This window comes from Callithrix jacchus, chromosome 9 (genome assembly GCF_049354715.1).
Source record: "Callithrix jacchus isolate 240 chromosome 9, calJac240_pri, whole genome shotgun sequence".
In the NCBI taxonomy this organism is placed as follows: Eukaryota; Metazoa; Chordata; class Mammalia; order Primates; family Cebidae; genus Callithrix; species Callithrix jacchus.
Window position 1 is genome coordinate 22378101 of NC_133510.1, and position 15636 is coordinate 22393736.

At 43.9% G+C, this 15636-nt stretch overlaps 1 pseudogene; it reads left to right on the plus strand.

Moving 5' to 3' along the window:
- Positions 1-2281: 2281 nt before the first annotated feature.
- On the plus strand, positions 2282-6815 carry LOC108593107 (steroid hormone receptor ERR2-like; annotated as a pseudogene).
- Positions 6816-15636: the final 8821 nt, after the last annotated feature.

Genomic DNA, 15636 nt, shown 5'->3' on the forward strand with positions numbered 1-15636 from the left:
AGGGGAGGGGAGGAGGGAGCGGAGAAGAGCGTGAGGAGGGAAGGGGAGGAGAGAGAGAAGGAGGGGAAGGGAGGTAGGCTTCGTGGGGAGAAGTGAGAGGAGAGGGAAGGGGCAGCAGCTCTCATGTAATTAAAATTTTGTTTGCTTGATCTTGATTAGCAGTTTCTTGAGCCCCTTAGTTTCTTCATCAGAATTTTGGAAATTTTTAGTTTATTAATCTTTAAATTATTATAAATATGAGTTTAAGAGTACTTGTTATAGTCTTTAAGAAAAGCAATTTTAGACTATAGCCAATTATAAATAATTTTAGAGAAAAATAAAAATAATAACTATGGATGACAAAGACTTTAGAATAGCTGTGGTTAAAATATGATGAAAGTCACAGTTGAAAAGAAAATTTAATTTTCTTGTCATTTCTTTACAACATTTTAAGGTAACAACCAGAATCATGACTGCCAGCTCATAACAGGTCTATCAGACTTTTATAAATGTCACTTAATCTTTAGAATACTTAGACCAATAACATATCCATAAAAATATAACTTAAAAGATTTAACCTGACAACCAAAATTATGACTAACATATTAGATTTTTATGAACTTATATGATTTTTGAAATATTCATCTCAATAATTTATCCATAAATATAACTAAAAGAAGATCTAGTATTACTTACTATTTGACTATGCTTTTTATATCATTTACCAAATAACCCTAATCATTTAATATCTTCAGGATGAGAGATGTGTTCTTGAGGCTCTCTAGGGGCTCAGCTAGAAAAAAATTTCAAAGTTAATTTTAGTTCAAAAAGACTTAATCTAGAATTCTGGTCCTTGGGAATCCTGCCAAAGATATCAAAAGGTTCAAAACACTTGCTCAAAACAGAATCATAGGTCACTGTAAAATAGTAGTCATTTATTAAGCCGTAGTGACAATAAAAAGACTTCAAAAGCATTAAAGAAAGTTACATGGATTTTAAAAAACTCAAACGTCTCAAAGTTCTGTTTTCCTAATTTAAAAAACTGAGAAAGATGACACTGGAAAATTATCTTCATAAAACGTAAATTCTTTTTTATTAGGCTGGTTACAAAAAAAGTAAAAAAAAAAATTTAAATTTAAATTTAAAAAGAAACTAAACTAAAACAAAAACTCCTTCGCTGTGACTGCTTCTCCTTAGGGAAGCCCATATAGATATCCTTGAGGTTGAGCCTGATGAAAAGGGCACTTGATTTTAATCATACGTGGGAACAGTGAAGTCCAAATCTATCAGTGTACCACATATTATAGAGGAATATAAACAAGAAAACTGTTATCTTGAGCAGGGGAATACATGGCTTTTCAGAACAGCGTGGGAAGTATCCTGGATAGATGGAATAATTTAAACACATTTTAAAAATCCAATAGTACTGAATCAAATTGGGGAAAAACTTTGAGATTTTGGCTTTCTTATACAATTCAGCCAGTTCTAGCTAAAATGTAAACATTAAAAATGTAACCCTAAAATCTAATATAGTCAGCCAGAAATCTCTTAGGAAATTTTACTCGATTGTCTGAGGTAAATGAGTGCTCATACAAAGACAAACCTTTTAGCATCAGGCCATAACAGCAGAGTTAGAACTGGAGAAAAACAGTTACAAGAGCTGACAAAAATGTGAAGAGGAGACTTACTGGGTCTTCAATGGCAGTTAAAAATTGAAGATGTCAAAGAGATCACCTACCAGGATCTTTCTTTTCAAAAAAAAAAAAAAAAAAACAGAAAAGGAATCACAGAACAGTCGTTTAAATTGAAAAAAGCATAAAAATAGGCTTCTAAAAATCAAACTGCTATGAAATCTGCTTTACCCCAAATTTTGGCCCATTTACTTATCTATTGGGACAACTAATGTTTAGCCATATGAACGGGCCCCATTTTGCCAGAAATATAATTTGGATTCAAGTGCCTTTATTGTTTTTGTTTTTTGTGAGAAAAGATCTAACTATGTTGCTCAGGCTGGACTCAAACTACTGGACACAAGTTCAGTTTCCTCAGAAGCTGGGACTACGTGCATGAGCCACAATACTCAGTTTTTAAAAGCTAACTGCCTTTGTAATTCAGTGTGTTTTACTGCCTCATGGCTAAAATTCTAAAATAAAAGCTATATTTGTGCATATATGTGTGTTTACGTGTGTTTATCCATATGTACATGTATTATGTCATATATTGTGTTTACATGGTAAAATATAATATACTCAACCAGAAATCTCTTAAGAAATTTTACGGTGTCCACAGGCTGCTGAACAGAATGTCCTCGGATGACAGGCACCTGGGCTCCAGCTGCTGCTCCTTCATCAAGACTGAGCCGTCCAGCCCATCCTCCGGCATCGATGCCCTCAGCCACAACAGCCCAGTGGCTCGTCCGACACCAGCAGCGGCTTTGGCCTGGCCCTCGGCACCCACACCAATAGTCTGGACTCACCACCCATGTTTGCAGGCGCCGGGCTGGGAAGCACCCCGTGCCGCAAGAGCTATGAGGACCATCCCACCGGCATCATGGAGGACTCGGCCATCAAGTGTGAGTACATGTTCAATGCCATCCCCAAGCACCTGTGCCTCGTGTGCGGGGACATTGACACTGGCTACCACTATGGCGTGGCCTCCTGCAAGGCTTGCAAGGCCTTCTTCAAGAGGACCATTCAAGGGAACATCCAGTACAGCTGCCCGGCCACCAACGAGTACGAGATCACCAAACGGAGGCACAAGTCCTGCCAGGCCTGCCGCTTCATGAAATGCCTCAAAGTGGGGATGCCGAAGGAAGGTGTGCGCCTTGATCGAGTGCGTGGAGGCTGCCAATAATACAAGCGATGGGCTGGACTCAGAGAGCAGCCCATATCTGAGCTTACAAATTTCTCCACCTGCTAAAAAGCCATTGGTCAAGATTGTCTCATACCTACTGGTGGCTGAGCCGGACAAGCTCTATGCCATGCCTCCCCCTGGCATGCCTGAGGGGGACATCAAGGCCCTGACCACTCTCTGTGACCTGGCAGACCGGGAGCTTGTGGTCCTCATTGGCTGGGCCAAACACATCCCAGGCTTCTTGAACCTCTCCCTGGGGGACCAGATGAGCCTGCTGCAGAGTGCCTGGGCATCCTGTACTGCTCGCTGCCCTATGACGACAAACTGGTGTATGCTGAGGACTACATCATGGGCAAGGAGCACTCCCGTCTTGCGGGGCTGCTGTAGCTCTACAGGGCCATCCTGTAGCTGGTGCGCAGGTACAGAAAGCTCAAGGTGGAGGAGGAATTTGTGACACTCAAGGCCCTGGCCTTTGCCAACTCTGATTCCATGTACATCAAGGATCTGGAGGCTGACCAGAAGCTGCAGGACCTGCTGCATGAGGCGCTGCAGGACTACGAGCTGAGCCAGCGCCACTAGGAGCCCCGGAGGACGGGCAAGCTGCTGCTAACGCTGCCCCTGCTGGGGCAAACGGCCGCCAAGGCCGTGCGGCACTTCTACAGTGTCAAACTGCAGGGCAAGGTGCCCATGCACAAACTCTTCCTGGAGATGCTGGAGGCCAAGTTCTGATGGCCCTGCACACAGACCATGCCCACCTACAGACAGACAAACGGAGAGACCGAGGTGGAGCCCTCAACAGCCACCAGCCTCCACCATCAACCCCTGTATCATAGCTCTGAGCTGTCCCAGAGGAGGGGGTTTCTCGCTGCTGGCTGTCGTGCAGTGGGGTGGGGGATGGGGATGGGGGGGCAGGGGCATGGGGCTCATCTGTAACTGGCTTTTTCTTTGGTATGTCTTTCCTTCTCCATGGGTAGTGTGGAGGCCTGGGCCAGGGCTGACTCCCTTCGGGAGTGGAGACCACTGGAGCAAGTGCCCCTCACCTCCACCAAACCACTAAGAGGCAGCATGTGCATTTCCTAACTCCCTTGCCCCCTCCCCCATCCATGGCCTGGGTGAGCAGTGCACAGGCTGGGTACCACCTGGAGGTTTTCCTTCCGCAGAAGGCAGGTACCCAAGGGACAACAGCATCTTTTTTGCAGAGGCCCTGCCTGCTGAGATCCTCTGGGGCCCCTCGAGAGCCCCATATCTCCCACAGTCCCCATTCAGCTTTCAGCCAGGGCGGACCCACAGGAGAACGGCGGCTAGAGCTCACGTGTTTCCTGGGCACCCCACTCCCTCGGGGCCTGCCCCCTGCCTGTCACCCACCATGCCAGTGCCCACCTGTCCTCCTCCTCTTCTCCTCCCCCAGGGTTCCTCCGATACTTCCTGACCCTACCTCAGAGCTCACTCACCCAGTGGGTTCAGCCAGCCACAGTGACTCCAGGGCCTGTAGACAGGAACATGCTGGCACAGAGAAGAGCAGGGGCCACACCATCCTCCCCAGAACCCTTTCCCGCTTCCTGCCTTTCCCCTGTTCCTGAAGGGCAGGTCTAAGCCAGGTGTGCCCATGAAAAACTCAGGAGCCTGACTCCATCCGAGAGCACCCTAGGGGGAGGATCAGGGCAAAATGGGCAGAGGCCCAGACCAATCTTCGCCAAGCACAGAAAGGCCCAGCAGCTGAGAGAAGTAGGCAGAGGGGCCCCGAAGGGAGGGAGCTCAGCAGGGTGGCCAGCCTCATCCTTCCTGGCTTCCTTTCTCTGCACTCCGTATCATGCCGCAGGGCTGGCATGCCAGTGCCATAGGAGGGGTGGCCTCCCGCCACCCTTGCACAACCAGAAGTTTGGTGTAGCTCCCCTGGGCACTGCGCGCACACCAGCTCTCTGGCAGGACCCCTGCAGTCCCCCTGACTGCTGTGCCGGGTGACCAACCATCCCAGTTTGCCCAGGATGTTCCTTTGTCCCAGAAAACTCCTCAGACCCAGGCACATGGGGACAGTGGGTCACCCTGTTTCTGTGGATGGCCATAAAGGTTTTCACTGACTCAAGGGGCAGCCCTGAACACCCATCTGTGCTCACAGGTTGGTAAGGGCAGCTTAGAGGATCTCCCAAGGACAAAAGAGTATCAAGCCATGATGGAAAATGCCCCTTCTAATCAGCTGCCTGTGCAAGCAGGGATCAGAGCAATCCCGCGGGGATCCCCCATCTACGCCCTTCTAGTCCAACCTGCCTCGTCAAGAGAGGCAGGCAAATCTCACCCAGCACTGGGACACCAGGAGGCCAGGTGCCTTTCTGCAGCTTTTCCATTGAAACCCTGGTCCCGCCTCCCTGGCTCTACCCTAGGAACCTCATGCTGATGACGTGCTGAGGTCATCCAGGCAGGAGGGAGGGCTGGCTGAAATCCACAAACTGCAGAGCAGCTCTCTGATGGTGTCTCATATAGAAAATGTTAAGGATTCCAAGAGCCCTCCCAGACCAGGGACGTGTCCACCCCACTCCCCTTGCCTGTGGGGAATCGGGTCTGAGTCACTTGAGGAGTGGGCATTGAGCCATCACCCAGGATGCTGCATCCGTCACCCTCCACGCAGCCCCTCTTCCCCGATCTGGGTGGAGGCGCACATTCGGGGCAAAGGCCCCTCCTCATTGTCAAGGAACACCAGCTGCAAACCAAGTCTAGCACAGTGTTTAGAGGCTGCACCCTGAGGGCCTGCCCTGAGGAAACCTTCACAGTCGAGACCTTGGGGTGTGCTCCATGGGGCTCCCTTAGTCTCTTGTGCTGTGTTCTTGCAGCAGGGCTTGGTGGCACCCTGCTTTGTCACTTCCTGCTCAAGCTGGGGGACCCAGGTGGCAAGGGATCATGCCCAGCTGGCATCTGCTGCCCATCTTTCCTTGGGAAAGCATCTCTGGCTCAGCGTGCAACATCTGGCTTGGAGCAAGTGGGTGTTCTGTGCACCGGGCAGCTGTGCCTCGTTGGATCTGATGTTGCTGCCCCTCTAGCACAGTGGGGCGGAAGTCCTGATAGTTGGTGTCCATGAGGTAGAAGCTGCTTTTACACTTAAAACTCACATCACAACAGGAAATGTGTCCGTAACAATGGAACTCCATCCAATGGGAAAGTTCCTGGTACTGAAGGGATCCATTGGATGCTCCGAAAAGAAGTTTAGGAGCCAACTTCTTAGCTGGAAGCCTGGTCAGATGAAGACCCTCTCTAGGGAAGGGAAAGGACTGACTTAGTGGGAGGTGGTGAAGTGAGGAGAGTTTAGGGGACCCTCCCCCCAGTGGAACAAAACTCAAGTTTACCCAAAACCTGCCATTTCTGGAAAATCTGTGAAGAGGAAACAGCCTGTCTCAGTTGTACTCTCATGATACAGGTCATTTGAAATGAACTAAGAAATAAAACATAAAAATCCAACCGTGGGAAAAAAAAAAGAAATTTTACTCAGATTGTCTTAGGTTAATGAGCACTCATACAAAGACAAATATTTTAGTATCAGGTCATAATAGCAGGAGTTAGAACTGGTGAAAAATAGTTATAAGAGCTGACAAAAAAAGCTGAAGGGGAGACTTATCACCCCAGCTAATCAAAACAAACAAACAAACACCTTTTCAAGGGGGAAAAAAGAAAAAAGCAAAAGGCAGTGATGCATTCCTCCAAATCATGTGCAAGGAGGTATTTTTTGCTTGCTGGTCTGGTTTGGTTGACCAATCAGCGGGGAAGCACGTTAGAAGTTATGTTTGTTTGTTTGCCTTTGTCTGTTGGTCCCTGTGTGGCAGACAAAGCAACCTGGGTGGCAGACAGATACAGTTTACATTATCACTCTGAGCTCAACATTTTTATCTGTTTAATCTGAGAGCCTAACTTTTTGTATACATTTTTCTAGTTTTTTAATAATATTAATTATTCAACTAACTGTTCCATCACCCTGAACATACAGACAAGCTTAACTAAACATTTACATTTCCAAAAGGTGTTTAGGTTGTTGGTTATAATGAAGCTGTTGTAATTTGTAAGGCCATTGAGTTAAAAGCCCTTTAAGACTTTTTAAAAGAGTCTTGGCTGGAGTGCCATAAGTCATCCATTTTATCTCAACACCAATAGAAGAGTTATTAGATTCAAAATAGACAGAAAAAAAAGTACAGAGTTTGCTCCATACTTGTAGGAGTTTGTTTTTTTTTTTAGAGAGAGTTCAAATAATGAACATTTGACCTCAGAATTTTTCTTGCTGCTCTCTTATCTCTGGGATCTGTAAGTAATACACTGCTTCTGTTATTTCTTGTGTTTTGTTGTGTTGGCTCCTCTGTTTTTCACCTGACCAATAAACCTGAACTAAACACTCCTCCCGGGCAGGGCTCTCTCAGAGAGTGGCTGTCTCGGTAGGAATAAATTGGACACAGATCAGAGAAGAGTGCAAGAACATCTGCTAGCACACATAAGTATCCTGTGAGAGGAACACCCGGTGAAGGGGCAAGCACTAAGGTATTGAGCTGCCTTCCAGGATAAAAAGGTGTCCCTGAAAGACACACTGTAAACACCCACTGCAACCTCCTCTGGAACAAAAATTCAAGGAAAATCACAAAAGCAGGTCTTCAATGGCAGATGAAAATCAAGGATGTCAAAGAGATCACCTATCAGGATCTTTCTTTTCAAAAGAAACAGAAAAGGAAGGACCAGATCTATGTAAGAAAATGTTGGAGGAGGTCAGACCCTATAACCAAAAAAAGAAATATTTAAAACAGAGACAATTGCCCATGTGTCAAATCATAGTAACACATCAGATAAAGATTCAGAGTCTTTTGGCTGGCAAGATGGCTGAATTGGAACAGCTCCAGTCTGCAGCTCCCAGTGAGATTGAGGCAGAAGGTGGGTGATTTCTACATTTCCAACCAAGTTACCCAATTCATCTTATTGAGACTGGTTGGACAGTGGGTGCATCCCACGAAAGGTAAGCCGAAGCAGGGTGGGGCATCGCCTCACCCAGGAAGCACAAGGGGTCAGGGGATTTTATTCCTTTAGCCAAGGGAAGCCATGAGAGACTGTACCTGGAAGAACAATGCATTCCAGCCCAGATACTGCATTTTTCCCACAGTCTTCACAACCAGCAGAGCAGGAGATTCCCTCTGGTACCTGGGTTTCAAGCACAGATCTGGGCAGCCATTTGGGCAGACACCAAACTAGTAGTAGGAGTTTTTTTATACTCCAGTGGCACCTGGAACGCCAGTGAGACAGAACCATTTACTCTTCTGGAAAGTAGGCTGAAGCCAGGGAGCCAAGTAGTCTGGCTCAGCAGATCCCACCCCCACAAAGCCCAGCAAGCTAAGATCATTGGCTGGAAATTCTCACTGCCAGCACAGTAGTCTGAAGTCGACCTGGGATGTTCGAGCTGGGTAAGAGAAGGGGCATCCACCATTGCTGAGGCTTGAACAGGCAGTTTTACCCTCACAGTGTAAACAAAGCTGCCAACCAGTTTAAACTAGGCAGAGCCCACCACAGCTCGGCAAGGCCACTGTCACCACACTGCTTCTCTAGATTCCTCCTATCTGGGCAGGGCATCTCTGAAAAAAAGGCAGCAGCCCCAGTCAGGGACTTGTAAATAGAACCCCTATCTCCCTGAGATAGAGCACCTGGGGAAAGGGGTGGCTGTGGGTGCAGCTTCAGCAACTTAAACGTCCCTGCCTGACAGCTCTGAGCAGTGGATCACCCAGCACAGTGTTAGAGCTACGGTAAGAAACAGACAGCCTCCTCAAGCAGGTCCCTGACTCCCATGTATCCTTATTGATAGACATCTTTCCATAAGGGCCAACAGACACCACCACATACAGAAGAACTCTGACTGGCATCTGGCAGGTGCCCCTCTGAGATGAAGCTTCCCAAGGAATGAACAGGCAGCAATCTTTGCTGTTCTGCAGCCTCCACTGGTGACACCCAGGCAAACAGGGTCTGGAGTGGACCTCCAGCAAACTCCAGCAAACCTGCAGCAGAGAAGCCAGACTGTTTGAAGGAAAACTAACAAAAAGAAAGCAATAGCATCAACAACAGCCTAAAGGATGTCCACTCAGAGACCCCATCCAAAGGTCACCAAAATCAAAGACCAAAGGTAGATGAATCCATGAAGATGGGGAGAAACCAGGGCAAAAAGACTAAAAATTCCAAAAATCAGAACTCCTCCTCCAAAAGATCACAACTCCTTGCCAGCAAGGGAACAAAACTGTATGGAGAATAAATATGAAGAATTGACAGAAGTAGGCTTCAGAGGGTAGATATTTACAAACTCCTCCAAGCTAAAGCAGCATGCTCTAATTCAATGCAAGGAAGCTAAAAGCCTTGAAAAAGGGTTAGATGAATTGCTAACTAGAATAACCACTTCAGAAAAGAACATAAATGGCATGATGGAGCTGAAAAACACAGCACAAGAACTTCATGAAGCATACACAAGTGTCAACAGCCAAATCAATCAAGCAGAAGAAAGGATATCAGAGATTAAAGATGAATGCAGTGCTCACACCTGTAATCCCAGCACTTTGGGCAGCCAAGGCAGGTGGATCACGAGGTCAAGAGATGGAGATCATCCTGGCCAACATGGTGAAACCCTGTCTCTTCTAAAATAAAAAAATTAGCTGGGGATGGTGCCACATGCCTGTAGTCCCAGCTACTCAGGAGGCTGAGGCAGGAGAATTCCTTGAACCCAGGAGGCAGAGGTTGCAGTGAGCCAAGATCATGCCACTGCACTCCAGCCTGGTACCTGGTGAAAGAGCAAGACTCTGTTTCAAAAAGAAAAAAAGATGAGCACAATAAAATAAAGCAAGAAGATAATATAAGAGAACAAAGAATGAAAAGGAATAAACAAAGCCTCCAATAAATACGGGACTGTGTGAAAAGAACAAATCTATGTTTCATTGGTGTACCTAAAAGTGACAGGAAGAATGGAACCAAGTTGGCAAACACTCTTCAGAATATTATTCAGGAGAACTTCCCCAACCTAGCAAGGCAGGCCAACATTCAAATTCAGGAAATACAAAGAACACCACAAAGATACATCTTGAGAACAGCAACCCCAACACCCATAATTATCAGACTCACCAAGGTTGAAATGAAGGAAAAAATGTTAGGCACAGCCAGAGAGAAAGATTGAGTTACCCACAAAGGGAAGCCCATCAGACTAACAGCAGATGTCTTGGCAGAAACCCTACAAGCCAAAACAGAGTGGGGGCCAACATTCAACATTCTCAAAGAATTTTCAACCCAGAATTTCATATTCCACCAAGCTAAGCTTCATAAGCAAAGGAGAAATAAAATTCTTTCCAGACAAGCAAATGCTGAGAAACTTTCTCACCACAAGGCCTACCTTACAAGAGTTCCTGAAGGAAGCACTAAACATGAAAAGGAACAACCTGCACCACCAATGAAAAAACACACCAAATTATAAATACCATCAATGCTATGAAGAAACTGTATCAACTAATGGGCAAAATAACCAGCTAGCATCATAATGACAGAATTAAATTCACATGTAACAATATTAATCTTAATTGTAAATGGACTAAATGCCCCAATTAAAAGACACAGACTGGCAAATTGGATAAAGAGTCAAGACCCACCGGTGTACCATATTCAGGAGACCTTCTTACATGCAAAGACACACACAGACTCAAAATAAAAAGATGGAGGAAGATTTACCAATCAAATGGAAAGCAAAAAAGAAACAAAAATGGGTTGCAATCCTACTCTCTGATAAAACAGACTTTAAACCAACAAAGATCAAAAGAAAGAAGAGAATTACATAATGGTAAAGGGATCAATGCAACAAGAAGAGCTAACTATTTTAAATAAATATGCATCAAATACAGAAGCACCCAGATTCATAAAACAAGTTCTTAGAGATATATAAAGAAACCTAGACTCCCACACAATAATAGTGGGAGACTTTAACACCCCAATGTCAATATAGATCATTAAGAAAGAAAATTAATAAGGATATCTAGGATGTAAACTCAGCTCTGGACCAGGAGGACCTAATAGACATCTACAGAATTTTCCAACCCAAATCAACAGAATATACATTCTTCTCAGCACGATATCACGCTTATTCTAAAATTGACCACATAATTGGCAGTAAAACTCTCCTCTGCAAATGCAAAAGAACAGAAATCATAACAAACAGTATCTCAGACTGAGGGAATGTAATTAACTTCTCTTCCTAGGTCCACAAACGGTATTGTTTCAAAGGCAAGAACTTCCTAGTGACATGCCCAACCTGCCTTCTCTCACGTCTCCATCCAGGAGCTTAGAGGTCTTTGTTTAACTTGCACACGCATGGATACATAGACTGCCCAGGTGAGCTTCCTTTGTTTAGAAAAGCCTGTGAAAAGCTATGGGAGGACTGTGGGGCAAACAACAAATCAGATACCAGAAATCAAAGATCAATCACACCAGCAGAAGTTTAAAGAAACTTCTTTCATAGGACAAAAAACTTAAATGAGGTGGGAATAACTCCCAGATTAAAAATCCCCTTCTCTCTCATCTGTTCGGACTCCATCTCTGGATTCCCTCTCATGACAGCCTGGGAGATATCAGTCTCTCTCTCTCTCTCTCTCTCTCTCTCTCTCTCTCTCTCTCTCTCTCTCTCTCTCTCTCTCTTTCTCGATAGATAGATAGATAGATACACACACACACACACATATTCCTTTTTCTCTCTCTCTGCCTAAATAAATCACTTTCTGCAAAACTCTTTAAGATTTGATATTTACTTGAATGAGCTCACTGCACCTGGTGGGGTCCTCTCCCCCATTCTTGGGTGAGTGAGGGACCAAGGGCCTGGAAGAATACATCCTATTGGGGAGCAACCTGAGCCTATCATCCACATTTTGGTCACAAGACCACAGTGCAATCAAATTAGAACTCAGCATTAAGAAACTCACTCAAAACCACAAAACTGGAAACTGAACAACCTGCTCCTGAATGATTACTGGGTAAGTAACAAAAAGAAGGCAGAAATAAAGAAGTTATTTGAAATCAATAAGAACAAAGACACAACATACCAGAATCTCTGGGACACATTTAAAGCAGTGTGTAGAGGAAAATTTATAGCACTGAATACCCACAAGAAAAAACAAAAAGATTTTAAATTGACACCCTAAAATCACAATTAAAAGAACTAGAGAAGCAAGAACAAACAAATTCAAAAGCTGGCACAAGACAAGAAAGAACCAAGATGAGAGCAGAACCGAAGGACACAGAGACACAAAAAACACTTCAAATAAATCAATGAATCCAAAAGCTGGTTTTTTGAAAACATCAACAAAATACATAGACTGCTAGCCAGACTAAAAAAATATAAAAGAGATAAGAATTAAATAAATGCAATAAAAAATAATAAAGGGGATATCACCACCAATCCCACAGAAATACAAACTATCATCAGAGAATACTATAAAAACCTCTATGGAAATAAACTAGAAAATCTAGAAGAAATGATAAATTCCTGGACACATACATCCTCCCAAGACTGAACCAGAAAACAGACAAACCCCTGAATAGACCAATGACAAGTTCTAACGTTGAGGCAGCAATTAATAGCTTACCAACCAAAAGAAACCCAGGACCAGATGGATTCACAGCTGAATGCTACCACAGCTACAAAGAGGAGCTGGTATCATTTCTCCTGAAACTATTCCAAGCAATGGAAAAGAGGGAATCCTCCCTAACTCATTTTAGGAGGCCAGCATCATCCTGATACCAAAACCTGGCAGAGACATAACAAAAAATGAAAATTTCATGCCAACATCACTGATGAATGTTGATGCAAAAATCCTCAATAAAATACTGGCAAACTGAATTCAGCAGCACATCAAAAAGCTCATTCACCATGATAAAGTCAGCTGCACACAGGGATGTAAGTCTGGTTCAACATACACAAATCAATAAATGTAATCCATCACATAAACAACCGATGACAAAAACCACATGATTATCTCAATAGATGCAGGAAAGACCTTCAATAAAATTCAACAGCACTTCATGCTAAAAACTCTCAATAAACTAGGTATTGATGGAACATATCTCAAAATAATAAGAGCTATTTATGAAAGACCCACAGCCAATAACATAATGAATGGACAAAAACTGGAAGCATTCCCTTTGAAAACTGTCACAAGACAAAGATGCCCTCTCTCACCACTCTTATTCAACATAGTATTGGAAGTTCTGGCCAGGGTTATCAGGCAAGAGGAAGAAATAAAGCCTATTCAATTAGGAAAAGATAAAGTCAAATTGTCTCTGTTTGCAAATGACATTATCACATATTTAGAAAACCCCATCATCTCAGCCCAAAATCTCCTTAAGCTAATAAGCAATTTCAGCAGAGTCTCAGAATGAAACATCAATGTGCAAAAATCACAAGCATTCCTATACACCAATAACAGACAGAGAGCCAAATCATGAGTAAACTCCCATTCACAATTGCTACAAAATAATAAAATACCTAGGAATACAACTTATAAGGGATGTGAAGGACCTCTTCAAGGAGAACTACAAACCACTGCTCAAGGAAATAAGAGAGAACACAAACAAATGGAAAAACATTTCATGCTCATGGATAGGAATAATCAATATCGTGAAAATGGCCATACTGCCCAAAGTAATTTATAGATTCAATGCTATCCCCATCAATACTAGGCAGTACTATTCAGGACATAGGCATGGGCAAAGACTTCATGATTAAAACACCAAAAGCAATGGCAACAAAGCCAAAATAGACAAATGGGATATCTAATTAAACTAAAGAGTTTCTGCACAGCAAAAGAAACTGTCATCATGGTCAACAGGCAACCTACAGAATGAGATACAATTTTTGCAATTTATCTATCTGACAAGGGATAATATCCAGAATCTACAAAGCACTTAAACAAATTGCAACAAAAAAACTCCATGAAAAAGTGGGCAAAGGATATGAAAAGACATTTCTCAAAAGAAGACATTTATCCAGCTAACAAACATATGAAAAAAAGCTCATCATCACTGGTCATTAGAGAAATGCAAATCAAAACCACACTGAGATACCATCTCAATGGTATCTCTCTAACACCAGTTAGAATGGTGATCATTAAAAAGTCAGGAAACAACAGATGCTGGAGAGGCTGTGGAGAAATAGGAATGCTTTAACACTGTTGGTGAGAGTGTTAATTAGTTCAACCATGTGGAAGACAGTGTGGCGATTCCTCAAGAATCTAGAACTAGAAATATCATTTGACCCAGCAATCTCATTATTGGGTATATACCCAAAGGATTATGAATCATTCTACTATAAAGACACATGCACACATATGTATGTTTATTACAGCATTGTTCACAATAGCAAAGACTTGGAACCAACCCAAATGCCCATCAATGATAAACTGGATAAAGAAAATGTGGCACATATAGCCCATGGAATACTATGCAGCCACAAAAAGGATGAATTCATGTCCTTTGCAGGGACATGGATGAAGCTAGAAACCATCATTCTCAGCAAACTAACACAAGAACAGAAAATCAAACACTGCTTGTTCTCACTCATTAGTGGGAGTTTAACAATGAGAACACATGGACACAGGGAGGGGAACATCACACACTGGGGTCTGTCAGGGGGTGGGGGATTTGGGGAGGAATAGCATTAGGAGAAATATTTAATGTAGATGATGGGTTGATAGGTGCAGCAAACCACCAGGGCACGTGTATACCTATGTAACAAACCTGAACTTTCTGCACGTGTACCCAAGAGCTTAAAGTATAATTTAAAAAATTAAAATTTAATAATGTTTTTAAAAATCATAATTAATAATGGCTAATCTCACATGCATAGTTTAGGGGAAAATGAGATCGAATTTTTTCCTCCACTCTTGATTTCTCCAGTTCCATTATCCTTAAATCAAGTTCCATTAATAATCAAAATAACATCATTATCTTTTTGTTTTTTTTGAGATGGGGCCTCACTCTGTCACTTGGGAGTGAGTGGCACGATCTCAGCACTGTAATCTTCACCTCCCTGTTTCAGCTATTATTCTGCCTCAGCCTCAAGAGTCACTGGGATTAGGGAAAAGCACCACCACGCGCAGCCGATTCTTTTAATTTTTAGTAGAGACAGGGTTTTTACCACGTTGGCCACGTGGGTCTTGAACTCCTGGCCTCAAGTAATTTGCCTGTGTCTGCCTCCCAAGGTTCTGGGATTGCAGATGTGAGCCACCTCACCCAGCCAATCAGTAGCTCTTTTAAAAATAGAGGGCCGGGCGTGGTGGCTCAAGCCTGTAATCCCAGCACTTTGGGAGGCCGAGGCGGGTGGATCACGAGGTCAAGAGATCGAGACCAACCTGGTCAATATGGTGAAACCCCGTCTCTACTAAAAATACAAAAAATTAGCTGGGCATGGTGGCGTGTGCCTGTAATTCCAGCTACTCAGGAGGCTGAGGCAGGAGAATTGCCTGAACCCAGGAGGCGGAGGTTGCTGTGAGCCGAGATCGCACCATTGCACTCCATCATGGGTAACAAGAGTGAAATTCCATCTCAAAAAAAAAAAAAAAATAGGGAGGCTGGGCATGATGGCTCATGCCTATGGTCCCAGCACTTTGATAGGCCAAGGCAGGGGGATTACCTGAGCCCAGGAGTTTCAGAGTAGCCTGGGCAACATGGTGAGACCTGTCTCTGCAAAATATATATAAAATTAGCTGGGCATGATGGTGCAAGTCTATGGTCCTGGCTACTCGGGAGGCCGAGGTGAAAGGATCCCTTGAGCCTGTA